Source organism: Delphinus delphis, chromosome 17, assembly GCF_949987515.2.
Source record: "Delphinus delphis chromosome 17, mDelDel1.2, whole genome shotgun sequence".
Taxonomy (NCBI): domain Eukaryota; kingdom Metazoa; phylum Chordata; class Mammalia; order Artiodactyla; family Delphinidae; genus Delphinus; species Delphinus delphis.
Genome location: NC_082699.1, coordinates 4,039,489 through 4,067,061, shown reverse-complemented (window position 1 = coordinate 4,067,061; position 27,573 = coordinate 4,039,489). Strand labels below are relative to the sequence as shown.

Below are 27,573 nucleotides of genomic sequence, written 5' to 3'. Positions count from 1 at the left end.
CCACCCTTTACCATTACGGCTCACGCTTCACGCTGCATATGCTGTGGGTCTGGACGAATGTATAACATTTATAATATAAATGTATAATATAAATGTAATATAAATGATACCATTATGGTATCACACAGAGGATTTTCACTGCCCTAAAATCCTTTGCCTATACAACCCTCCTCACCACCCAACCTCTGGCAACCACTGATTTCTTTTTTATTGTCTCCATAGTTTTGCCTTTTCTAGAATGTCATATAGGTGGAATGAAACAGAATCTGTAGGCTTTTCATATTTGCTTCTTTCACTCAGTGATATGCATTTAAGACTCTTCCATGTCTTTTCATGGCTTGAGAGCTCATTTCTTTTTAGTGCTGAATGATATTCCATTGTCTAGATGGACTGCCGTTTATTTATTCATTCACCTACTGAAGGGCATTTAGGTTGCTTCCAAGTTCTGGAAATTATGAATAGAGTTGCTATAAACATTTTTGTGCAAGTTTTTGTAGAAATATAAGTTTTCAACTCCTTTGGGTAAGTACCAAATAGTGAAAATTCTGGAGTGTACGGTAAGAGTACGTTTTGTTTTGTAAGAAACTGCCGGACCGTCTTCTAAAGTGGCTGCACCATTTCGTCTTCTCACCAGCAGTGAATAATTCCTGTTGCTCCACATCTTCACCAGCATTTGGTGTTGTCAGTGTTTCAAATTTGTCAAATTTGGGCCATTTTAGGGGCTTCCCTGGTGGCGCAGTGGTTGAGAGTCCGCCTGCTGAAGCAGGGGACACGGGTTCGTGCCCCGGTCCGGGAAGATCCCACATGCCGTGGAGCGGCTGGGCCCGTGAGCCATGGCCGCTGAGCCTGCGCGTCTGGAGCCTGTGCTCCGCAACGGGAGAGGCCACACCAGTGAGAGGCCCGTGTACCGCAAAAAAAAAAAAAAAAAAATTGGGGCCATTTTAATAGTGTAGTGGGATTTCATTATTTTAATTTGCATTTCTTTGATGACACATGATGAGGAGCATCTTTTCATATGCTTTTTTGTCATCTGTATGTCTTCTTTGGTGAAGTATCTGTGAAGGCCTTCTGCCTATTTTTAACCAGGTTGTTTGTCTTCCTATTTTTGAGTTTTAAGAGTTCTTTACATATTTTGAAGAAGAGTCCTCTATCAGATATGTTTCCTTTTGAAATATTTTCTCCCAGTCTTTGTCTTGTCTTCTCATTCTCTTGACAGTTTTCCACAGAGCACATGTTTTAAATTTTAATGAAGTCTAGTTGACCAATTATTTCTTTCACAGATTATGCCTCTGGTGTTGCATCTAAAAAAATCATCACCATACCCAAAGTCATCTAGGTTTTCTCCTATGTTATCTTCTAGGAGTTGTATATTTTTGTGTTTTACATTTAGAGCTATGATCTTTTTTTGAGTTCATTTTTGTGAAGGGTGTAAGGTGTGTGTCTGGATTCAATTTTTTGCATGTTGGATGTCAGCTGTTCCAGCACTATTTATTTAAAGTCTCTCTTTGCTCCACTGTATTTCCTTTGTCCAGGATCAGTTGACTGTACATTGTTCTATTTCTAGGCTTTCTATTCTGTTCCATTTGTCTATTTGTCTACTCTTCCACCATAGACATACCACATTGTCTTAATTACCATAGCTTTATAGTAAGTCTTGAAATCTGGTAGTGTTAGTTCTACAACTTTGTTCTTCTTTGATATTGTGTTGGCTATTCTGGGTTTTTTCCCCTCCCTATAAACTTTAGAATCAGTTTGTCAATACCTACAAAATAACTTTCTGGGATTTTTATTGGGATTGCACTGAACCTACAGATCGAGCTGGGAAGAACTGACATCTTGAAAATATTGAGTCTTTCTGTCCATGAACATGGAACATCTCTCCATTTATTTAGTTCTTTGATTTCATTCATCATTTTTGTAGTTTTCCTCATATAGTTCTTATACCTATTTTGTTAAATTTATATTTAAGTATTTCATTTGGGGGGTGCTAGTATAAATGGTGTTGTGTCAATTGACTTTGTATATTAAACTTGTTTCCTGTAACTTTGCTTTATCACTCATACATTAGTTCCAGGAGGTCTTTTTTTTTTTTTTTGGCTGATTATTACAAATTTTCTATATAAGCGATCATGTCATCTGTGAACAAAGACAGTTTTATTTCATCCTTTCCAATCAATATATCTTTTTTTCTTCTTGTTCTTGTTTTAATGCATTAGCTAGGACTTCTAGTATAATTTTGTAAAGCAGTGATGATAGGGGACATCCTTGTCTTGTACCTGATCTTAGTGGGAAAGTTTCAAGTTTCTCATCATTAAGTATGATGTCGGCTGTAGTTTTTGTAGCTATTCTTGATCAAGTTGAGGAGGTTCCCCTCTATTCCTAGTTCACTGAGAATTTTTATCATGAACACATGTTACATTTTGTGTGATGCTCTTTCTGGATCTGTTGCTATGGTCAAGTGACTTTTCCTTTTTAGTTTGTTGATGTGATGGGTCACATTCATTGGTTTTTGAATGTTGAACCAGCCTTGCATACCTGGGATAAATCTCACTTGGTTGTGGTGAATAATGATTTTATAGATTGTTAAATTCAATTGGCTAATATTTTGTTGAGGATTTTTTCATCTTTGTTCATCAGAGGTATTGATCTATAGTTTTCTTTTCTTGTGAAGTCCTTGCCTGGTTTTAGTATTAGGGTAGTGCTAGGAAATATTCCCTCTACTTCTATTCTTGAAAGAGATTGTGGAGAACTGGTATGTTTGATAGAATTCATCAGTGAACCTATCTGCACCTGGTGCTTTCTGTTTTGAAAAGGTATTAATTATTGATTAAATTTCTATAATAGATATAAGCAATTCAGATTGTCTATTTCTTTTTTGTGTTTGTGAGTTTTGGCAAATTGTGTCTTTCATTGAATTGGTCCATTTCATCTAGGTCCATCATTTAAAAAAAACTTTTGGGGCTTCCCTGGTGGCGCAGTGGCTGAGAGTCCGCCTGCCGATGCAGGGGACACGGGTTTGTGTCCCGGTCCGGGAAGATCCCACATGCCGCGGAGCGGCTGGGCCCGTGAGCCATGGCCGCTGAGTCTGCGCGTCGGAAGCCTGTGCTCCGCAAGGGGAGAGGCCACAACAGTGAGAGGCCCGCGTACCGCAAAAAAAAAAAAAAAAAAGGATAGATACCTAATCAAAGTGGTAGTCAGTTTCATACATGTTAATGGTTAAGAACTATGTAAGGACTACAATAGATGTTGCACTTTACCTTGAAAAAACATGAAATTTACTCGGGGAAGGTGTGTAGAAAGAAATGCAGCTTGTGAGTTATAGTCAAGCGGTGGAAGGAGTGTTATCAGAAATTGGAAGGAAATTTTTAACACCAGATATGGACAGATGTGACAGACAGTGAACTGAGATAGAGGTAGATGCCTGGGATGCGGGGGGGGTGGGGGGTGGGGGGGGTGGGGGGGGTGGTGGTGGTGGTGGTGGTGGTGTGTGTGTGTGTGTGTGTGTGTGTGTGTGTGTGTGTGTGTGTGTAGTTTCTATACTCCTTTGTGACCTGGTTCAGTTGGGTGGAGTTTTCTGTGTTTCTTGTGGATATCTTACACATAATTAGCACATGTGAAACTCTAGCTATGCTCAAATTGTTCCTTAATATATCAATCATGTTGGAACAAATTCACATTTTCAAAACAAGTGTTATAGCCTAACTAATTACACTTTATTTCCATCTTAACATTTGCCATTACATCTACTTCTTATCCTAATTTCTAGTCTCAATGCTTCTAACGAGGTGCCCTCCCCGTTTAGGAAACCTATTCTTCCAGCCCTGCTTTTGGTGGCAGTTAAATCAGTGGGTCGCTCTGTCCTTCAAGGGGTCTATAGCTCTAAGACTTGCAGCAGCTCTCTTCAGCAATTCGATGTAAAAAAATGTCTCTCCCCTGACACCTTGTCTTCCCACTGAAAAGCGGACAACCTCCTTTTTCTGTCAAAGTCCTACTCTGTACCCTGTCATGCCTCCGCCTAATCTCCTGATTCTCTTCAACTAATAAGCGTAAGGGGAAAGGCTCCACATCTATAGCCACCATCTCTCTTCACACCATGACAGACTCTTTACTTCCCTATCAGCTCTCTCGGTAATAGCCTCCTTGCTGGCAAATTCATCCTTTTTCTTTCCATTTTCATGCCCCATTCCTGTAAAGCACCTGGTTGCTGGTCACTGTTTTATTTTCCTGGGGCTGCCATAGCAAAGCACCACAGGCTGGGTGGCTAAAACAATAGAAATGTGTTCTCTCACCGTCGTGGAGGCTGGAAGTCTGAATCCAGTTGTCGGCAAGGCCGTGCTCCCTCTGAGACTCTGGACCGAGTCCTTCCTGCCTCTTTCTAGCTGCTGGTCATGGCCATCACCCTTGGCTCACGGCAGCCTTCTTCCAATCTCTGTCTCTGTCCTCACAGGCGTCTCCCTATGTGTCACTCTTCTCTCTTATTAGGACACCAGTTGTATTGGATCAAGGGCCTGCCTTATTTCCAGTATGACCTCTTGTTAATTTACATCTTAATCACATCTGCAAAGACCCTATTTCCAAATAAGGTCACATTCACAGATACCAAGTGTTAAGATGTCAACATCTTTTGGGCGGATACGCCCATAACAGTCACCTCTTCTTTCTTGAAACTCTCCTGTTCATTTGCTTTCCAAATGCAATAAAAATATTTTTAAATTTCTGAATGTTTACTCTGTGCCCCCGTCTGTGCTAAACATTTTACATCGGTTTTATATATTCCGCACAATCCTCACAACTCTTAGATAGGTGCAATTCTTTTTGCCCATTTTACAGAGGATAACATTTTAAATAGCTGCTCATAAATACAGAGCCGGTCAAGTGGCTCAAATGCGAATCTAGGAGATCTGATCCTGACACCCACACCTATCACAATCCTTTGACTAGCAACCCAGGATCACAACTACTGGGAAAATTAGTACTTCACTGCTGATCTTAGAAAACATGGCTGAACTAGAATGATGGGAGAAAATCCCAAACCGCAAAGATTTAGGAGAGAATGGGAAGAGAAAGAGACAAAGCAAGAAGGGTAGATTAGTATTTCAAAAGGTTTTGCAAAGAAGGGAAGGAGAACGGTCGGTCGTTTCAGAGCAGAACAAGGGTCATTTTGAGAACAGGGGAGCATAGCATGTTGGTAGAATGAAAGCAGAGGTTAACTAGAAGCATCCTGAAAAGGCAAGAAGAATAAGGTCGGCTGATGGAACACCATCCTGAAAGGCAGACGAGGATGTGATGAAGACCAGACATCGAGGTGCTGGTCATTGAAAAGGCACCATTTCACCAGGTCACCAGGGAGGGGTTAGAGAAAGACGTTTTTTTCTCTCGTGTCTCAGCTTTACCAAACATCTAACATCTATCTCAGAGCAGACTTCATTACACGCCCTTTTTCTCTTCTCCCCACAAAGGTTTTTGGCCTAATTAAGGAGAGGGTCGAGCCATTCTTTTTTGGCATTCCTCCAATAAATAAAACCTGATTACTATCTGCGGCCCATAATCTTTTTGTTTAATATGTAGCCATTAAATGAGAAAGTGTATTCCCTCTGAAAAGTGGTTACCTTCTTTTTGTAATTCATTCTGTGTTGGGATTTCGGTTTCTGAAGTTTTTTCTGCATTTAAGCAGAGCAACTCTACCAGCTTTTCTCGGTAACAGTTCACATGTGAAAATTTGGTGGTCGAGATGCAGATGTCATTCAAAAATACTTCAACTTCTGTGACTGAGGGAAAAACTCAAGGTAAATTGTCCCCAGGAGCTGACATCCACAGGAGAGTCAGTCGTGTCAGCGGGGCATTGCTTAGTGCTGCAATTCCTACGTGCCCGATGCAGTCAGTGCGAAAGGTCACCAAATTCCAAGTTTCAGGTCCACCAAAAGATAAATAAACAAACACATAAATAAATAGAAGGAGAAGAAGAAGACGAAGACGGAGGGGAAGAGGAAAGAACAGAAAAGAGAAATATACAGAAGAAAGCCACACGGAGCTTTGCCAAAATCAGAATGACATGCTGGCCCCCATTTAGCTAATGGCTAAGAATCTGTAGATCCTCATAGACGTCTAACCTGTAGACAATGAAGAGGTCCAAGAGAAACGCTCCTGCTCTTAATGTGCACACTCACTGCCTTTCTCCAGGCCACCAGCCTAGTCTGGGCTCCCTCTGCGCTTCCTCCTGCCTGTAGCCTCCACTCGTGTTTCTGCACAGACCCCCATCCCAGCAATAGCCACCCACCAGCCACCTGCCAAGCTGCCTTCCTGCCCTCATTCGTCTGAAAAATTATCTTAAATCCCACCCCATCAGGAAGACTACCCCAGTCTGTGGGCAGGATTTTAAGAATCAGCCTCAGGAATATAAAGACAAGAATGTTTTATGCTTTATATAAAGTGCTTTAATTGTGAGCTCTTTCGATCTGTCCAGTAGCATTATAAGGTATTATTGTACCCATTTTACAAGGGAGGAAATTAAAGCTTAGAAACATTAAGTGGTTTGTCCACATTTCCTAGACAGTAAAGGTCACAGCTGGAACTCAAATAGAGGTCTTCTAATTCCTGCTGGTATAAATTGTTCTTAAAAGGGCAAAAATGTATGATGCACTCTATTCTAGGAACATAAGCGATATTCAAATGATTGTGCAAGTGCCCTGTGAGCGCTTAATAAATATTAAACCTATTCATCTACAAAACTAATTGCCTTCATACAGTAGTAAACGAGAAGCAGGAAACTGCCTTCTAGGAGTGAAGGGCTTAGCCACTAACTTTGCCCAAGCAACAGAGAGAGAGTACTATTTAGTGTTTCAATTTGCAAAAATGCAATGAAAAGCTCAGCTGAATCTCTGGGCAGGTTTATAAGCAAATAATAACCATATAAGATACATGGGATTCCTTTATGATGCCCTCAAAGTGAGAAGGATCACAAGGGAAATTTAACAACGAGCGCCCCAAGAGCAATGAGCAAATATTCAACAGACTTCAGCCAAGTCACTGTCATTAAACTTTCCTGCTTTCAACGTGAATATGCAGGAGTGTCTCGTCTATGTCAGTCAACGGATAAGATTCAGGAGTTAGCAGCTGAGCGAGGCCCAGGCCCTGCAGTCTAGGAGCTCTTCTCTGCCTGCTGTCTTTGAACTTTCTGCTCTAATGGACTCTTGCTCTGATTTTGTCTTGGTCATTTTTCTAAAGATGTCTCATTTTTTTCCAGCCTGTCTCTCAGTGACATTTCAGGTGCTCCTCTAGGGTTGACTCTGTAGTCTACGGAGGGTAGCTGTCAAAACTGCTGCAAAGCCTGACATTATTTTGCAAGCCTTTTTTTGAAGGAAGAATCTTTCTCCACTCTCTATACCATCCTACAATCAAGGCTCCCTTCAAGACCTATGATTGGATCAGGAGAACATTACAGTTGCCCCACTGCCACATACAACATGAACCAGTTATACAAAAGGGAAATTTTCACTGTTCTGACAGTAATGAGGTAGTCAGTGTTTCAACACTACTTGGCTGGTAGCTCTTAAATTTCATGGATTTGGTCACATGACATATTATAGGCGCAAAGTCACATTTACATCGGGTCGGTTCTTATTCGTCTGCAGCGGATTACAGAAATCACAGCCGTAAATAGAAGATTTCATAGAGGAATAGAAGTTTAATAGAACAAAATATGATAAAGGGGAGAGCATGACTTCTGGAATGACATATTGAGTCCCTCCATGTATCCACTCCTCCAAAAATGCGATAGCAAAAATGATTGAAATCAAAATTTCAAGAACTCTGGAAATTAACCAAAGGCTCGCAATGATCTGAGGAGTACTTATTCAATGAAAACTCTAAACCTTGGTAAGAACAGAAGGGTTTGTGCACTGTAACTTGATCTACTTCCATTTTTCTCTCACCAGTTCCACAATATCCTTAAAATTCAGCCACCTTGCAACCCCAGTAGCTGTGAAAACCAACAGGAAGCCTGTGTACTTCCAGACACAACACAGACTACTGAAAACCAAAAATAAGGGGAGAACACCGGAAGCAGTAAGAGAAAACAACTCATCACATACAAGAGATCCTCAATAAAATTAACAGCTGACTTAGAAAACATCAGAGAGCAGTAGGATGACATCTTCAAAGGGACAAAAGAAAAACTGTCAACCAGGAATTCTACATGCTAATTAAGACATTCTGAGAATTCATCACTAGTGGAACAGCCTTACAATAGAAACTAAAGGGAATCCTTTAGGTTGAATTGAAAGGACACCAGAAGTAATTCAAACCCATACCATTGAGAAAGTTAAAAGACAACTCACAAAATGGGAAAAAACATTTATAAGTCACATATGTGATAAGAGACTCATATCCAGAATGTATAAAGAGCTCAAAGTCTTTAGCAAAAAGATAAATAATCCAATTTAAAATGAGCAAAGAATTTGAATAGACATTTCTCCAGTGAAGATATACAAATGTCCAACCAGCGCATGAAAAGATGCTCAGCATTACTAGCCATTAGGGAAACGCATCTCAAAACTACAATGAGACATCATGTCACACCTACCAGGACGACTAGGATCAAAGAACAGACAATCATACATTTCCGTGAGAAGGCAGAGAAATAACAGTCCGCAGACGTTGCTGGTGAGAATGTAAAAATGTTTCAGCCGCTTCGGAAAACAATTTGGCAGCTCCTCAAAATGTTAAACACAGAGTTACTACGTGATACAGTAATGCTACTGCTAGGTGTCTACCCAAGAGAAACGATGACACACACAAGCATGGATGTTCATAGCAGCATTATACCTAATATACCTATTATATTATAGGTATATAGGCATTATACCGAATATACCTATTCATAGCTGGAAAATAGAAACAACCCAAATGCCTATCAATTGATAAACAGCTGAATAAAATGTGGTCTATCCATACAATTAAATATTAACCATAAAATATGAAATACTCATACTTGTTACAACAGGGATTAACCTTAAAGCATTATGCTAAATTTTAGAAAGCTATACACAGAAGACTCCATGTTGTATGATTCCATTTATGTGAACTATCTAGAACAGGCCAATCTGTGGAGATAGAGAGTAAATTACCGATTTCCAAAGGCTGGAGAATAGGGGGTTGGAGAGTTACTGCTATTGCATATGGATTTTGGGGGGAGGGTTATGAAAATGTTCTCAAATTACAGCGTGGTGATGGCTGTACAACTTTGAGAATATATTAAACACCAAAAACTGTACACTTTAAACAAGTGAATGTTATGGTACGTGAACTCATCTTCACAAAGCTATTTTAACAAAATGGTAAGAAGTGAAGATAACTTACATAGATCCACAGTCACATACGGTAGCTTGCAACAAGGTGCTGAGAAATTTTAATTAAAAGATTCACAGACTTAGGAAGTGAACTTATGGTTATAGGGAGGAAGGGTGGGGGAGGGAGGGATAGTTAGGGAGTTTGGGATTGACGTGTACACACGGCTATATTTAAAATGGATAACCAACAAGGACATACTGTATAGCACAGGGAACTCTGCTCAATATTACGTAACAACCTAAATGGGAAAAGAATTTGGAAAAGAATAGATACATGTATATGTATAACTGAATCACTTTTCTGTACAACTGAAACTAACACAACATTGTAAATCAACTATAATCCAATATAAAATAAAAAGTTAAAAAGATTTTTTTAATATATCATCAGTTTTACTGCAGGGCAAAAAAAAAGAAAGATACTAAACACTACATATGGCAGAAATAAACACCATGATTTGGGGTGTGTAGTAATGATTTAATAACAATTAAAATTTACCAATTACTATGTCTTGCTGGGCACTGTGCTATAAATTAGACACTTTTACAAATTCCTTTGTCAGAATGGATCAAGAGAATCCCATTTCTCAGAAAGTGTCATAAGGAAAGAAGACAGCTTTGGTAAGAAAAAAGAAGAAACTAAGGTAAGAAATGTCTTTGTTACAGCATTATTTATACTAGCTAAAACGTAGAAGCCATTTAAATGTCCAACAATAGTGAAGTGCTCATCTACCTTTGGTAAATGCAGTGGTAAATTTCATATACATAATATTTAATCAATAAAAATTATAACTGGGAAGACTAGCTCCTTGTTTAAATAAAGGGCTACAAATTTGCTTATGTGCTACAATATTAATAGCAAACATGTATTGAGCATTTCAGATACTGCTCTAAACACTTTCCATGGATTAATTCATTTAATCCTCATGGTAACCCTTCGAGGTAAGTGATATTCAGGCACATAGCAGTTAAGTAACTTGCAGAGGTCAGCATGCTAGTAAGAGGTAGGGTCAGCATTTGAATCTTGGCCATCTGACCCCTCAGACCGTGTTTTAGCCTGGACCACCTTTGGTGGAGGCTGGACCACCTTTCCAGCATAGCATCGTACTCCATGGATACAGACAAGGACCAAAAAAGATACTCCAAATGGAAACATCTGACTTGATGGAAAGATTAGGAGTAAATGTTTTCACTCTAATTCTTTAACCTTCTAAAGTTCACATACTTTTTGGCTTTATACAAATAGAAAGCGAGGGAGAAACAAAAGTCTTATACTCCCATCATTATTCTTGTTTCCCAGCTCCCTCAGGATAAAAGATTCCATGTTTACCGAGAAAATGTAATGCAAACGCAATACCAAAGCAAACAAACAAAACTTTTCTCTATTCCATCTTGAGAATGTGTATTGTAATATGTCTTAGTAAGAAAGTTATATCAATTTTACCTTGAATATATCTGCATGGTTGGGGTTAAACAGCTGGTGTTTCCCAGATGCCAAAATAATAGGACCTGAACATCTCGTTTCCCCATAGACATAAAGGGATACTGTTGCCGCGGTGCCGGCATTCTCAAGATCCCCAGTGACAACAGTCACCTTCCAATCTCCTTCTGCAAAGGAGAAAGGAAATCAATATGAAATTGTGGAGGAAAACCACATTGATATTAGGAAATGAGGAATTCTGCGTAATCTTAGTTATGAAATGAATAATTTGTGAACTTAAGAAGTATGAAAATCATTGCTAATCATGGACTCCCTTTTGGAAGGCAGCATGTAGAAAAGTTTTGGCCATCTTATAGCATTTTAATTACGAAGCAAATAAGCAGTGGGCTTTTCGCGACAACAGATACTTGGGGGAATTTAGCACCAGGTGTTTGGCTGGCGGATTTAGGAGTCTATTTAGGCATCACTGGCAGATGTGCGGGTGGGAATGGGTGACAGACGTGTGACAGCCTAACATGAAGGCATTATCTGCACTAGGAGCCACCCTTTCAAGCCGGGGCTGGTGACACACTTTAGAGATCCGAGCAGAATCATGGAGACGATGCAGAAGACCTAAAAACAAAGCAAAAGGAGCTAAAAATTTTTTCAAGGAAAAATACTGGAGTCCCCTAAGGGTTGGAATGTTGTATGTAGGACCCAGCAAAGGAAGTTGGGTTTGGGAGACGGAGGATGAAGAAAAGAGGGATTTGAAATAAAGAAAGACAACATATCATGTAAGCAGAATGGATGGCTGAGCTCCCTGCCCTGGTGGTGCTGGGAACACAGGAAGGCTGAGTGAGCAGAGAATGACAGAAAACCTCTTTTTAAAAGATCTGCAGCTTGTTCTACGATTGTTTAGCTGGAAAGACAAACTGAGATGGTATTTATTTGATCATTTGGTGCACTTTGGAAACTGTACCATCAACCCCGCAGCAGTAAACCCTCTGACGCTGAGGGCGCACCAGGCAGTCAGGCAACAGAGGATGAGGTCCTGTCGGCTGGAAATCTATGCAGGGCACACAGTCTACTCATCATGGGTCATCCCTGGATTGCAGGGACAATTTAAAGATGTCTTTATAGTTATTTCCAAAGGCTCCATGAACACACACCACCTTGTGAGTATTTTTTACATTTTCAAAATGTGATTAAGACCCACCACCAACCCGGACACCTGAGTTCTCAGCAACGTCTCCAAGACGTTATCTTCCTTTCAATACATAATGCTATTCTCCCCTCCCCAATGTGTCCACAAAGATCATTCATATATCTGATCGCTTTAACACAACTTGTGTCAAGTAAATTTTGCGTAATGTTAGAGTTGATAATGAAGGCGGAGCTTAAGGCTTGGTGCCAAGATGGCCCAGGAGTACAGACCTGAGAAAGGACCCCTCCGCCCCTTCTACCCTGTGGCAAGTATGCTTTGAGGAACTGTTATTCACATAGGAAAATAGGAAACATGCAAATTTCAAACTATAATTCCACTGAGAACCCTATCACGATATCGATTCTTACAGAAAGCTTTCCACCTGGGCTTTGATGAATAATTCAAGAAGTTCAAGAATCTCTTTCCTTTTTCTAGATCTTTCCCATCTCATCCTCATCTCCTTCCCTGCCACCTGAGCCTGCCCTGGGACCTGGCATCATGCTTTCATGGGGAGAAGGTCAGGAATGAGTTTGCACATCAGCTTGGATGTCTTGTTTACTAAAACAGAGGCAAACAACATTGATCCATGGATTTATATGATACTCTTGTGTTCTTCCCTTTTGGAACTAGCATGTCACCAGGACATGAGCTTTAAAGATGGAGTTACTAATGAAATATCTAATGTGATGATTTTTGTTGATTTTCAAGTTTTCCTGGGCATAATTTTCTTTTCTACCACTGGATGAAAGTATTTTCCAATATTTCTATAGTATACTTTTAAAATATGATCGCTTAACTTCTCTAAGAATGTATCAGTATCTAAAATACAAAATAGGAACATTTGTAGGAAATAACATAGAGGAACACTCTGAGTCTATATTTAAAAGTTCTACCGTCCTGAGAAACAGTTGATTTTTATCAGAGTTAAAAATATGTTCATAATTTTTGTATTGCTTATAATATGTGTCACAGTTACAAGTTTTTTTCTGTAATTTGTGAAACTTTTTCACCAAAAAAATCAAAAGAACATGAGTTCAGATATTCTGTCTATACAAGTTTTTCTTTCTTTTTTCTTTCCTTGTAGCTGCTATCTATTCAACCAAGGAATCATACCCGAAAATACGGTCATCTGTTAACCCCTTTAGAAATCATTTCTATTAACTCAAAACTCCCAAAGGAAGAAACAGAATTTCATGTAATTGAAGTATTTCTTATGTTTACCAGGGTTTTGAAAGGCTTAAAAAAATGCCATTGTTGATAATCTACCTCAGACGGTCCCATTTTATTCTCTTTTTGTTGGCTTTTGACCTTAAATTGGGGAAGACACTAAATCCTGCTACAGAAAAAAGAAGAAATTTCTTGGACACTTCGTCCTAGTAGGCTTATTTTTCTTTTGTGTCAACAATACTTTTAAAGAAGTCTAGATATACTTTATGATCTCTAAATAGCCCATAGTAAGTTTGGATTTCTTGTCATAAGGAAGTAAGGTTTAACAGGAACTTCCACTTTAACAATGAAAAGTATAGGCTCTGTCGTTTGACATTCCTATGCACCTAAGGGCATTAAGTATATATACAATTGAACTAGAAAATCCTGAACTTCAGGATACAAAGCTATGCCAACAATGGGAATTCCATAATACTTGCTAACCAGCTGGTTTACGGATATTAAGTGTCCATATTACGTACAAGCCTTGTGATGGACATTCAAGAGGCTCTAAGGGACCACGTGAGTCAAATCAGGAAATCGGACTCAACGGAGGTTATAGATCTCACCTAATACCAAGCTTCCTGGTGATTCACTAGCAAACCACAAGCTAAGCGTTCTTCCTTTGGAAAGATCATAGACCAGGGTTGGCAAATTATGGCTCACTGGCCAAATCCAACCTGCCGCCTGTTTTTGTAATTAAAGTGTCACTGGAACCAGCACCCTCGTTTGTTTATGGATTGTCCGTGGGAGCTCTTGTGCTACCTGACAGGGTTGAGTAGCTGCCACAGAGACCACACGGCTTGCAAAGCCTAAGATGCACATTAATCAGCTCTTTATCATAAAAGTTCGCTAGCGCCTGCCCTAGATGACCAATACAACTCAAAAAGGTCCTCTCCAGCCTGCAGCGGAACATGTGCTGGTTCAGATTGAACATGTGGGATGTAAACAAGGCAATGCAGAGCCATCACGCCCCATCGATTTCCCAGCTCACGTAACAGTTTCCAAGCATGCCCCAATCCACAAACACCAGGTTTATTTACAACAGGCAGCCTGGACAAACCAGGCGTATCCTGCTGTGTCATGCTGCATGATTTAGAGAACTCCTCACTGATAACTCCCAACCCACTTGCTCTTCTGCAATGTGACCACCCTACTGCTCTGTGAAGAGGTGGAGTCTATTTTCCTCCCCGTGAGTCTGGGCTGCCCTTGGCCGATACAACACAGCAAAAGTGACATTCTGGGACTTGCGAGTCTAAGTCAGCCTGGGTCTGTCAGAACACTCTCTCGTGGCCCCCGGAGGCACACAGCGAAGCTTCAGGCAGGTAGGTAACTCCAGGTGAGCACCCGCGGCGGCAGAACCATGGGGCTGAAATCACAGGAGATTCACCTAGGCAAACCCACTTAGCTGAGCCACAATCTACTGAAAGATAACATAAATCACTGTTTCGAGCCACTAAGTTTTGGGGTGGTTTCTTGTGCAGGAAAAACTGGAGCAGCTGTTCAGACCAATTCACAGGCAGGAGCTCTCAATTATCTTTTTACTTACAGATACCGTTTGTGTTTTTTCCAGGAGGGCTGACTGTTAGCATGTACGCAAGGACTTTGACTGAGGCACCCCTTTCATTTCCCAGGTAAAGGGGAAAAAACAAAACAGATTGCAGGCCTGCTGTTAACTTTTTCCTCTCCAAGTTTTCTTACTAATTGGAGGTTTATCTTCAGGAAGGCATGAGCGAGTTACTTGGGTGAACAAAGTCCCTGTAGCTGGTGGAGTTCAAAGCCCTTTCTTAGATCTGAGCGCTTCATCTTCACCTTATTCTGTGCATTGTGTTACAGGGGTGCATGGACTTGACTTGGTGGCTCAGAAAACTGTCCCTGTGGTTGAATACAGAAACTTCTGTGTCTAGAAGCGGCTTCAGTTACTTGGCAACTCTCCACTGAGTGAATACTCAAGAAACGCAGGGAGGATGCATGGAAATTAAGCTCTTGCCATGCACTTGCTTGTTCACATACTGAGGGAAAGTCTTCAAGCTGCCTGCTGTTACACAAAGCACAGTAAACACTGTGGGACTGGCACACTTTGCTTGAAGACACACACACAGCAGCGCATGCCCCTGACACGTACCCAAGCATCACAGGGAGATGCAGCGAAGGTAACAAAACCCAGTGCACCTGTGCAGATGCACCTCCGCGGGCCTGGTTACGGGAAGGGAAGGTGGGGCCAGCCTATGAAGACAGGTACCACGCCGCCGCAGAGACGCTTGCGCAGCGCCTGCTAGGTGGAGGGGAGCCTCGGCGCAGGGGAGATGGAAGAGAAAGAGAACTGCAGGCCCTGAAGTTAAACAGATCCGCCTCCACCCCGAAGCCCCAGGGGAGGGTCCCCCAGACGCCACGTGGTGAATCCAAGAGTTCCTTCCACCCACCGTCCCTTGGCTCCTTGAGAGGGGCCTTTCCCCACCTTTACTTCCACGGCGGTGTTTTAACCTTACAGATCGGCAAGCCTGTGAAATGCTTAACTCAACTCTGCTGGTGATACTGACACCCGCCGAGCCACAGCACCCCCGAAAGCAGCCTCCGACCCCTGAGGCCCCCTCACAGGACAGCTTTGCTTTGCTCCACCCTCCAGCCATCCAGAGGGCCCCTTCCCACCTCCAGGCTCAGCCAGGATGTCCCTCACCTACCTCTCCTCCTCCCCCCCACCCCCCCCACCCCCGTGAACACCTTTGACCCCGGGCTCAGCTCAAGGTCACCCCCTCTAAGGAGCGTTTCCAGACGCCCTTCCCACTCACGAGAATGAAGCCTGTCCCTGCTCTCCTGGAACCGGGCACACTTCAGCCCTTAGACAAGTAAATTAACGTCACCTGTCCATGCCTCCCACCCCCTGAAGGGCACGTTTCTATCTTAAATGTCCCTGTGTCCCCAACGCCTAGCACAACACCAGCACACGGTAGCCTCTCAGACAAAGAATGAGTGGAAGATGCATACAACATTTGGGGATCTGTTAAGAAGTATTTTGAAAAGTAAAAACCTCATGGGTGAGGAAGGGCATTCAAGGTATTATTAGGAATGTTTCAGCACAATACAAAAATATTTCTCAATAACAAAGAACAAGTCTTTCTGATGATATGTCGTTAGTGTTATTTTTTTGTACGAAGGACAAGGACATTGTTATTTACCTCATAATTGGTCTTGTTATTAGCACAAAGATAATAGAAACAATATTGACCTCGTATGACCCAAATTTTGAAGGGTGAGTAAATACATTTCAATAAGATTGGCAAAGACATTGTAAATAAGACAAATTATTACTTTATTCTAATTTTGATAATTTTATCTCCAAACAATTCTATGTATATAAACTCACAAGTCCTTGAAAATACAACCTCATAAGAGGATCATGAGATTTTTTTTGAAATTTTTAAGTACTTTACAAATATTTTTATTCTTCCAAGAGACAAATATTATTAATCCTATTATACACGTAAAGCAATAGAGAAATTACATGCTGACTACCACACGAGTTGGGAAACATTTGATTCTGAATTAGAAACAGTTATGCTTCCTAGAATAAAATGCTTTCAAACAATGCTTAATATTCTCCACTTTAAGTCCAGAAAACAACCATAGAACACTATCAGCAATGAATCTATTATATATTTCATATTGATGTTGGATTAGGGGGAATCTCTTGTCGTCTCTCAGGTTCTGTTCAGTGTGTATTGCTGTGGTGAAGGACACCCCAGTTCTAAGTGGGGAAGCAGTGCCAGAGACCGTGGACAGCGGTGCAGCCTGCTCCCCTCTCCAGCCCAGATGCTGGTCCAGTGGGGCTGCTGTCAGATGCTCAAGACCCATGACACATCTCATCACCAGGGAAAGGAGATTAAAAATGAGCATCTACTGCGCACATGCGACGCACCAGGGTCTGTGTAAGCGCTTTACAGATATAATTTTACCTAATCTTCACAGCAGCCTGATCGTTTCTATTATTGTCTTCGTTTTAAAAGAAGGAACTGAGACACGGGGAAATACAGTGATTTACCCAAGCCATGCAGGGAGTAAGTGGTACCATCAAGATTTAGAATCCACGCTATTAACCAAGATGCTCAGTAGCCTCTCTGCACGCTGGAACCCGTTACTATATGTCACTATTCAGGTAGAATGACTGTTCTCTAGGGCAGTTTACCACGAATCCCCTGCCCCTCTGGGGGGTATATTCAGCTCCACTTCAAACCTTGACTCGGCAGGGAGGACGGCATCACAGTTAAACGGCAAGTTCCTGTCAGGTGCCCAGGTTCCCTGTGACCAGCCTCAGCCTGGATTCCAGCTTCTCATCAGAGGCGTCCTATCACAAAATCCCCCTCAGACTCACACTCGCTGCTAATTCTCCCCGTGCCGCTCCACCTCTGCTCACCACCACCTCACTCTGGCTGACCTAGAGGCCTCCCTGTGGGTATTTGCTAACAGTTCTCAAGTACTTTGTGTTCTGATCGCCGAGCGGTTTACTAGGTCCCAACCTACCTTCAGAAGCACATCGCTGTACACCAGTCACTAGAACAGCAACCCATGACCTTCATTTTACGTAGAAGTCAAGTCTTGACTGAGGTATGCACATCTCCGTGAGCTACCCTCTACCAGTTCTGCTGCTGTGGTCATCGACTGCCATGCAGCAAACCACCCTACGCTTGATGCCGTAAGACAGCAACAATTGCTGCTCTTGCCAATGTGTCTGCAGTTTGGGGCAGGCTCGGCAGCGAAGGCTCTCCCCTGCTCCACACAGTGTCAGCTGGGGTGGCTCCATTGCGGGCGGGGGGATCTGCTTCCAGGATGGCTCTTACATGACTGGAAGCTCCGCCAGGGCTCAGGGCAACAGCCTCTGTGTCTCCGCAAGCAGACCTCTCCATGTGGTCTAGGCCTCCCCGTAGCATGGGGGCTGGGTTCCAAACATCCCCAGAGAGAGAGGCAGGGCCAGGCAGAAGCGACATCGCCTTTCAGGACCTGCAGTGCACAGCAGAAATGTCACATAGCGTAACTTCTGCCCCACACGCTTAGCTGAGGGAGTCTTAAAAGTCTGCCCAGGTGACTCTACCCTCTGATGAGGAATTGGCAAGGTTCTGGAAGAGTGTATGGGACAGGAAATGCTATAACTGCAAACATTTGTGGCAGATGCAGTCTGCCCCCTTCTGACACCCCTCAGCCCCCTTTTCCAACAGAATCACGATTCTCTAGTTCAGTGGATCCCAACAGGGGGCTGATTTTGCTTCCAGGGGACATGTGGTGATGCCTGGAGACATTTTTTATGGTCACAACTGGGGCTGAACGTTATTAGCATGGAGTGGGTAGAGGCCACGGATGCTGCTAAACATCCTGTGATGTATTTGACAGTCTCTACAGCAAAGAATTATCCAGCCCCAAATGTCAGCAGTCTCAACGCTGAGAAACCTTGCCTCAGATAAAGTAAGAACCACTCGATTAATTTATTTCACCCCAAACCGTACTCTGCTATCTGTGAATTATCTCTGAACACAAACTGGTTGAAAGTAGGCTCTTTGTGGCAATGTGTCTGCATAGCTGTTGGATGTTCTGAAGATGCTGAGATCACAGTATTTCTGTGCTAATGTCAAATCCACTCCATTCAATTACTGTGTTGAATTACGGGTTTTTTGTCTCAGTCAGGGAAAGGCGTGGACCAATATTCTAGAATCAATGGCACACGAATGACTAGCCAAACACTGGCTATTTAATGGCAGGAGAAAATGAGGCGAAAGCCAAGCAGGGGCCTGGGAAGCCCTGTGTCCTCTTCCTGGCTGCTCACTTAGCTCTTCCTCAGACGCACGCCGAAGGTTCCGGGCACCGAACAGCAAGTCCCAGCAAACATCGGCCTCTGCTGCGGAAAGCGCGCTAGGCTCACCTTCCTCCTCGGGTTCCACACCTCTTCACACACGGCCCCTCCTGCCCATTAGTCCCTGGAGTCTGACGACCCGGTTGCAGGCTGTGTGTCAGGGCCGGTGAGGCAAAGCCCAGAGGCGGCTTTGCTGGCACGTGCGCTGCACACACCACGGGCACTTCTCTGCGACGCTGGCCCCTAACCACCCCCCCACCCCGTTCCCAGGCACCCCCGCTGTGTCCTCCTCTCCAGGAAGCCAGACTGACACGGGCAGAAGGTTCTGACACAGGAGTTCATTACTGTCCACACAGCCACTGAAAACTGTGCCGTAAGTGATGGGAGCAGGGGGCAATCCCAAGCCATCGACATTAAATTCGGGATGCAGGAAGATTTCATAGGATAGTTTATGTTCTTAATTATGTTTAGCTGAGGCTAATAATTAAATTTCAGTTTCTTCCCCAGAGCAGATGCCATGTGGGTTGTGAGGCCAGTGAGCATATATGGAAAATAGAATCACGAAGACAGGAAATATTTTAATCTATTTACCACAGATAATCCACCAAGTTGCTAATAATCAGGCTACAAAGAGCTGGCATTGCCTGTAAACAAATGAGCAAGTGCTCCAAGAATGTTACAGTCCCTCCAGTCAGAAGCCCTCGAGGGCGTGTAGGAAGCAGAGCCACTCCGAGCGCAGCAGTTTTGTGTAATGGTGAAGCACTGAGTTCTTTCTTTCACTAACTGCTTGATTTAAGACCAGTTTCTGATACTTCTGAGCCAGTTTCCTGGGATGAGATTTTTACCACCACCACCATCCCCTCACCCCCACCCCCCGCCCTGCACTATAACACCATTAGATTCCAAATAAATGGCAAAAACAAACACAAAAAAACCCTCAAAACCCCAAACTTTTTAGTTCATTATTTCATTCCCAAGGAAGTTAAGAAAAAATCCCCAGTGCCAAATAACAATAACGATAAAAGGGGCCATCGGCAGAAAACAAGGGGTGAGCACAGTTGAAATCAAGACGGCTAGGGACTTCCCTGGTGGCGCAGTGGGTAAGACTCCACGCTCCCAGTGCAGGGGGCCCGGGTTCAATTCCTGGTCAGGGAACTAGATCCCACAGGCATGCCGCGACTAAGAGTTCGCATGCCACTGCTAAGGAGGCTGCCGGCCGCAACTAAGGAGCCCACATGCCGCAACTAAGGAGCCGGCGCAACCAAATAAATAATAAAATAAATAAAATTTGAAAAAAGAAAGCCCGGCTGACCCGTTGTGGAGGTGCTGAGGCCCCGGGCTGGGCTCCCAAGCAGGTGGGAGCAGGCCGGCCTGGCAACTTTGGAAGTGAGCCCAAAGGGGCTGCAGCCTTGGTGAGAGGTGGGCCAGCAAATAAGTGTCAGCAAAGGGGGTTTACCAGAAACACAATTTGTCTCCACAAAGGTTCTAGGTGGAAAAGAGATTAATAAGGATAATAACAATAACGATGATAATCTCCCCTGACAGTTAAAAACATACTTTCACTTGGGCCCGGAATGAGGTTGAAAGCTAAAAATCCAAAAATATGGCCTAATAAGTTAGAAAAATAACACAACAAAGTAAATCCAAAGATATAGATGATATATACACACACATAAACACAGGCATTCTTAATGTCCGTGGGAAGTTAGAAGGCGTTCCTTTAAAGCAAGAACAGTACAGGCTATGGAGTCAAAACCATCTGGATTCGGATTCTAAATCTGCTATTTGCCACCTGTGTGACTTCAGGCAAGCTAAAAAAAATCAAACCAACAAAAAGCTTCTCTGTCCTTTAGTTTCATCACCTGTAAAATGGAGCAGCGATACTATCTACCTCATGGGTTATTGTGAGGATTACATAAATGAGTATATCTAAAACACTCAGCACCGACACAGCAAATCCTATATGTGTTCACTACTAATGTTCCCATTACTGCTTCTCCACATTGTACCAGGGACCTAGACAGCATCTTAGGACAAGAAAAGGGGCACGATCATTCACATGTGATACGGCTGTTTTTCCGGATCATTCAAAAGTATCTTGTGAAAATGTATTAGAATTAGAATTCATTTAAATGTCCTTATTATTATAGGATTAATATAAACATATTGGCATTAATAAGAGGGTTTAGTATAGTGGCTAGCTATAAGAGCGTTACACAGAAGGCACTGACAAGTTAGAAAATTCAATCCAGCAATGTACATTAAAAATATTATCTCATGACCAAGTCCAGTCTAACTCAGAAATGCAGTTTTACTAGGGCAATGATTTTACCTGTAGAATTATACTTACGTTTATAAGGTGTCAAGCTTTGGAAAATATGCCTTAGATAATTGTGGGAGTTCATTAAACATGGCACAGAGTTAGTGATGGTACCTAATTGTACTTACTATTAATCACCCCAAAATGAAATTAGCTGAGCTGATTCCTTGCTTTTCCTTTCCTTCTACCATTACACTGAAATAGCATATTTTATGCAGCAACATAAAAAGGGATGAATTATATAAATGTGCTTCATACACTTTCAAAATCTAAGACTCATGGTTGCTCCTCAGGACTGAACCACAAGGGAACCCCGCCTCATCAGGTTAGACTTCCTAACTTCTCAAGGTTCTTGCCACACCATAAGTTAGCTTATTCACCTAACTATAAGACTATCAATGTATTTCTAGAATCATATTGAAACGGAGCAGGGACCCCACTTTCGGTAACAATATCCCAAGACATATTAAAGATCATATTCTTCAGAATTTAAAAATGAAATAAAATAAAAGAGGACCATTCACAGACAAATGATAGTGTCTCACGAACTAAGGTCTGCGATTAATCCACGTTAGTACTGTAAAAACAAAGACAGACCTAGAGTCTGTCATACCGAGTGAAGTAAATCAGAAAGAGAAAAACAAATACCGTATGCTAACACATATATACGGAATCTAAAAAAAAAAAAAAGGTTCTGAAGAACCTAGGGGCAGGACAGGAATAAAGACGTAGATACAGAGTGGACTTGGGGACACGGGGAGGGGGAAGGGTAAGCTGGGACGAGGTGAGAGAGAGGCATGGACATATATACACTACCAAATGTAAAATAGATAGCTAGTGGGAAGCAGCCACATAGCACAGGGAGATCAGCTCGGTGCTTTGTGACCAGCTAGAGGGGTGGGATAGGGAGGGTGGGAGGGAGACGCAAAAGGGAGGAGATATGGGGATATATGTATACGTATAGCAGATTCACTTTGTTATAAAGCAGAAACTAACACACCATTGTAAAGCAATTATACTCCTATAAAGATGTTAAAAATAGAAGACATTTTAGTGAGGCCATAAGAAAAAACTAAAACCACAGAAATAATAACCAGAAAAACCACCTTATAATAGTTTATTTTAACCAAAATTACACTGATAAACTATATCTACCAAACTCCTAGGTAAACACTTCTGCTGTATAACGTAACTTCACTATATTCGGTAACACTTATATTGATTACATGGCTAATACTATTAACAAAGGAATTTCAACACTTCCATCCTTAATTAGAATCTTCAGTTTAAAACTATTAGCCTCTATTATTCATATATGCCCTGCCAAGTTCTGGAATTAATGGATAATTTTCCACTTAGAATGTCATTTCAAGCTCTATTACTTAAGGGCTTATTGTAAGACACAGACCTTTTGAGACCCCTTAAAGTTACTTACTAAGTGATTCCAGAACATTAATAAAATTCTGTCCACATTAACACATGCACAGCCTTTTCTCTATAAATAACTAAAAAACATAAAGTAAAATCTAAGCCGAAATGCAATTTCTAACATCAATAAATGCAAATGCTAATCATCAGCCTGGACAGGATGCTTGCATCTCAGCAACCATCCTAGTCGGTACGGGACTTTATGAATATAATAATGCTAGCATTAAACCTAGCCTGGTTTCAAATTCCCACACACAGTACAAACATTGTGGAAAACATAGATGTTTGTTGACTTGACATGCATATTAGGAAACCGTACTTACCTCACTCAGATCAGCTTTAAAGTGCAAACATATTAAAAACACAGTTGCAAGTTGATTTTAAGAGTATCTAATAGCAAAAGCTAATCTCAAAGGACTTAAAAATAAAACTGAGAAACCAATATGCAAAGTTAGTGGCTAACAAAAAGTATATTAATAGAAATTAATCCTTTGAAAAATAATTATTTCCCCTATACATTTAAGTTATTGAAGGGAAAAAGCTTTTGTGGCTAAAGTTACTTATGCTCGTTTCTTTATAAATCAAGCTATAATTTAATACCTGTTTCTAGATTCATTTTAAGTATTTTTAATCAATAGTTTAAACTCAATACGAATATATTAAAAATTGTACAAGGCAGGTAATCTTAAAACAGAAATAAATTATTTCAGATAATTAAAAAGACAAAGGGTGGCAATAACACTTACCATTTGCTTCCTCTTGTATTTTAGCTTGATGATTTATTTGCATTTCTGAAAAAATAAAAGCAAAGTGCAGTTAATGATAGATCTGTCTGATGACATTATAAGTGGGAGAAAAAAAAAGTGTGACTTTAACTCTTAAATGGGAGCAAATCCTTGGGTTGCTTTTTAACTTACAGGAGGGCATTTGCATTGCCAAGACACACTTTACACATGCTTCTATTTTCACCGTGAGGAACAGCTGGAAATCTGATGTGAAGGGTAAGCTACCTAAGGGGACATCCTGGGGGCACCTGGGGATGTCCCGGCTGTCAGTTGTACCAAAATCATGTTGTACTTTCTTCTACTGAAGCTGTCATTAATCCTCACCTTGTAGATAAAGTTCGATTTCTGAATGAATTATGCCCTGAGACATAAAGGGAAGCCGTCTGAGGAAAAGAAAAAAAAAGAGAGAGAGAGAAGAAAACAGGAAAGAAAATCAATTTTTGTTTTTCTCTATTTTTACAGTAAGTTTGATTCTGCATTAATTTTGAAAGTTAAAGGGTAATTATAGGAGTATCTTTTTAGAAAGTCAAACACAATCCAATCTACTGTGTACTCATCACTGTGGGAAAATGATACCGTAACTGTGGCTTGAAGAATGAAACGTCTGAACTGCTAGACCTGCGGACCAACCATCTGCCTCTCAGTCCTCACGCACTAACACTGATAAATCCAGCCGGGCCCCCAGCGGGTCGCTGTTCATGACGGGGCTGTGACGAGGCCAAGGGTGGGCCTGAGACTCTGAGCCTGACCCCGGGCTCGGGCGGAGAGTGGCCACCCCTTGGTCTCAAGGAATCTGGCACAGAAAGGTAGGTGACACCATTTTAGTACATCCTGAGTGGCGACTCTATCTTGCTCTCACATAGCTTCCTTTAGTAGCTTTTCCTTGGCATCTCCAAAAAGAATCACATTACCTTAAAATTCAGGGCAAATATTCCCACTTTGGGAAATGTGCTTTCGGGGAGTAACAGCACATCCTGGCAGCTTCCCTCTAAACAAACCAACTTCCACGTTAGAAGCAACTTGTGCAGAAGAAGGCTGAGCTCAGAAAACCCAGCTTCAGTACTTCCTGGCCTTGTAATGTTACCCTCTGGAAGCTCAGTCTCCTTGACTAGATTACCTGCCTCAGAGCTGTGATGAAGCTGAAAGGCACAGCCTTGTGGAAACACTGCCTGTCCTACTAAGTGGTACCTGAATGTTACCATTATCCCACGGTAACCACAGTTACGGTTATCCCACACGCCTTCCATCCATCCACCCAGGCAACAGACGTTCAGGAAGAGCCTTGTGTGTGCCAGGCCCTCTGCTAAGTGCTGAAGATGCAAGAACAAGAGACAAGCCCAGTATAAGAGGAGAGATGAACGTGCAAAGGTGTGGCTGTGCAGATCGTCGTACGTGATGTAAGAAATGCTTCCAGGTGTTATAGGAGCAGGAAAGGGGACTGGCCACCTCCGAATGCCCAGAGTGGGGAAGAGCAGGCACATTTCAACGAAGAGGTGCCGATGCAGCTGTAATCTGGACGGTGAACAGGTGCTTGACAGGAAGCCAGGGGTCAGGAGGGCGCGGCAGGGAGGGAGAGCACAGGTGAAGGCACGGAGAGCAGATGCTGCAGGGCCGCGGCACAGGAGGCTGCTGGCAAGACAAGGTGGGGGTGCAGTGGGGCAGTCGGGGGGCCACGGGGGTCACTGGAGGGGGGCGAGAACGCCAAGGAGTTCAGAGGCCGAGCTGTGGCACTAATTCAACCACACTGGCCTGGAAATCACTGGAGGATGCTAACAGGTGGGGTTGACAGGAGACCTGTGAGCTCACACATTCCACTAAGCTGTCAGGACCGCTCTTCCCTGTACCCTTCAAAGGCAAAGAGAGACCTCATTTCCTCTGACCGCTCAGCTCACAGTGTCCTTTCTCTCCCCCCTCTAGAATCTAATAACATAGCATTATTTTATGCATTGATTTAGCCCCTAATTATGCCATCTTGCTTTGTTTGGGTTTATGCACCCATCTTTGCAGCTAGACGACTGGCTGCATAGCTTCCTTCACAGGCCAGGACAAAGGAGGTCACCTTTTTGTGTGTAAGAACATAGGCTCGGGAATGGCGTGGAGTCAGACTGCCTGGCCCATGTTCTTAACTTCTCTAAGCCTCAAGTTTCCTCATTTGTAAAGTACAAGTAATAATCATACCTACAGCATAAGGATGCAGGATTAAACATACATATTTAAATTTCTCATCTGACACCTGCTATCTGACATGTGATAAATGGTCAAGAAATACCATTACTATTATATTCTCTCATTGCCAAACACAGTACCTTGTACATAGTTGGTGCCACAGCAAATGTAATTCAGGCGATGGTCATCCCCCATCCCCCATCCCCTTTTTAGATGTTCCAGAAAGAAGTAAGCCTTGGAGAGCAAGGTTTGTACCAGAGGACCTGCCTTCCATCCTAGCCAACTGGAGATTAGTTAATCAGATGTTCTCTCTTAATATTTTGACCTAAAAGATACAGCAACTGTGATCCGAGAATGCTGCCCAAGGAGGCTTCATGGTACTGGTACTGGTAAGGCCAGCTGGTACTCCGGAAACCGAGCCTGCTGCAAGCCAAAGAGATGGGTGAGAAGAACCTTCCAGAAGAAGCTGATCTCCAGAGAGAAGAATGGAGATTTTCAACGAAGAGACACTTTGAAAATTCAGAGAGTGACGGGCTGACTGGTGACTGTCTAGTTTACAAAGTTTTATTTCTTTTAATTTATTTAGTTATTTTTGGCTGTGTTGGGTCTTCGTTGCTGTGCATGGGCTTTCTCTAGTTGAGGCGAGCGGGGGCTACTCTTCACTGAGGTGCACGGGCTTCTCATTTCAGTGGCTTCTCTTGTTGCAGAGCACGGGCTCTAGAGCGCAGGCTCAGTAGTTGTGGTGCGCGGGCTTAGCTGCTCCACAGCATATGGGATCTTCCTGGGCGAGGGATTCAACCTGTGTCCCCTGCATTGGCAGGCAGGTTCTTAACCACTGTGCCACCAGGGAAACCCTGAGCTTTATTTCTTAAGGCTGGATTCCATGACAGTCACGTTCAAAATTGCCATTTCTAAAATTAGCTTTCATGAATTTCTCATCCTTGCAACCAAACCAGGGTTTATTGACTGACCAATTAACATTTAAAAAATCATACTCTAGTCTTGTCTTTTGTTCAGTCTACCTATGGAATGTCTCTTCTCTGATTTCTCTTCTTTCAGAAACTACCGGACTAAAGCAATGCTCTGGCCCTGAAAGCCACAGAGACCTCTGAGCACTAGATATCTACTAAAAATAACTCCCTCTAGATGGCTCCAGGATTAGATTCTTACACACTTGAAATCATCAAAACTGTTAACTCTTAATTCCCTTCAGTGGCCATCATTTCTATGGGATTTTTTAAAAAATTAGTTTTACATTGCCATCAGATGTTTCCTCATGGGCCATTTCTAATAGAACAGGAGAGATTTTAGCTACTTTCGATGAGAGTCATGTGTAGGGCACGCGTAGTTTCTTCTGCATGTGCCTCTATCTACCTGCCTATGCACGTGTCTGCGCCCATCCTTCAATTTCTACCCCATCATGTGCTGCAAAAGAAGCTGAGTGACCTAGCCAAGGCCAGTGGTCGAGGGCTGTGAACCACATTTTACATCAGGATGTGAACATCCCCCCAAAGCCAGTGAACAGGTGGGAGTATGAGAGCAGTGAGCCTGGAGGGAGGCGTGGTGATATTAAAGGAATGGAATCAAAACGCCAACAGCAGGAGCTCGCGTGCCCGAGAACGCCGTACACATTATGCAGCCACAGCAAAAGCTCACCTCAATACCCCCAGGTCACCAGGGAGTTCCCTTTCACTGGGACAGCTGGGAAACACAAACACAGAAATGAACAAAACTTCTCTAGTCTTTCATGATTAAAGTAGACAGCCATGGAATGTGTTTGTGTGATGTGGCCCTAAGACACGTGGGTTGTTTTCGGTGGAGAGGGGGTATAAGAAGGTGGTAGGGATTAGATTTTGTC

General features: G+C 42.5%; 1 pseudogene; it reads right to left on the bottom strand.

Annotated features, from left to right (window-relative positions):
- The window catches only part of LOC138413872 (lipoxygenase homology domain-containing protein 1-like), a 72,247-nt pseudogene extending 47,998 nt beyond the window's left edge, over nt 1–24,249 (bottom strand).
- Nucleotides 24,250–27,573: the final 3,324 nt, after the last annotated feature.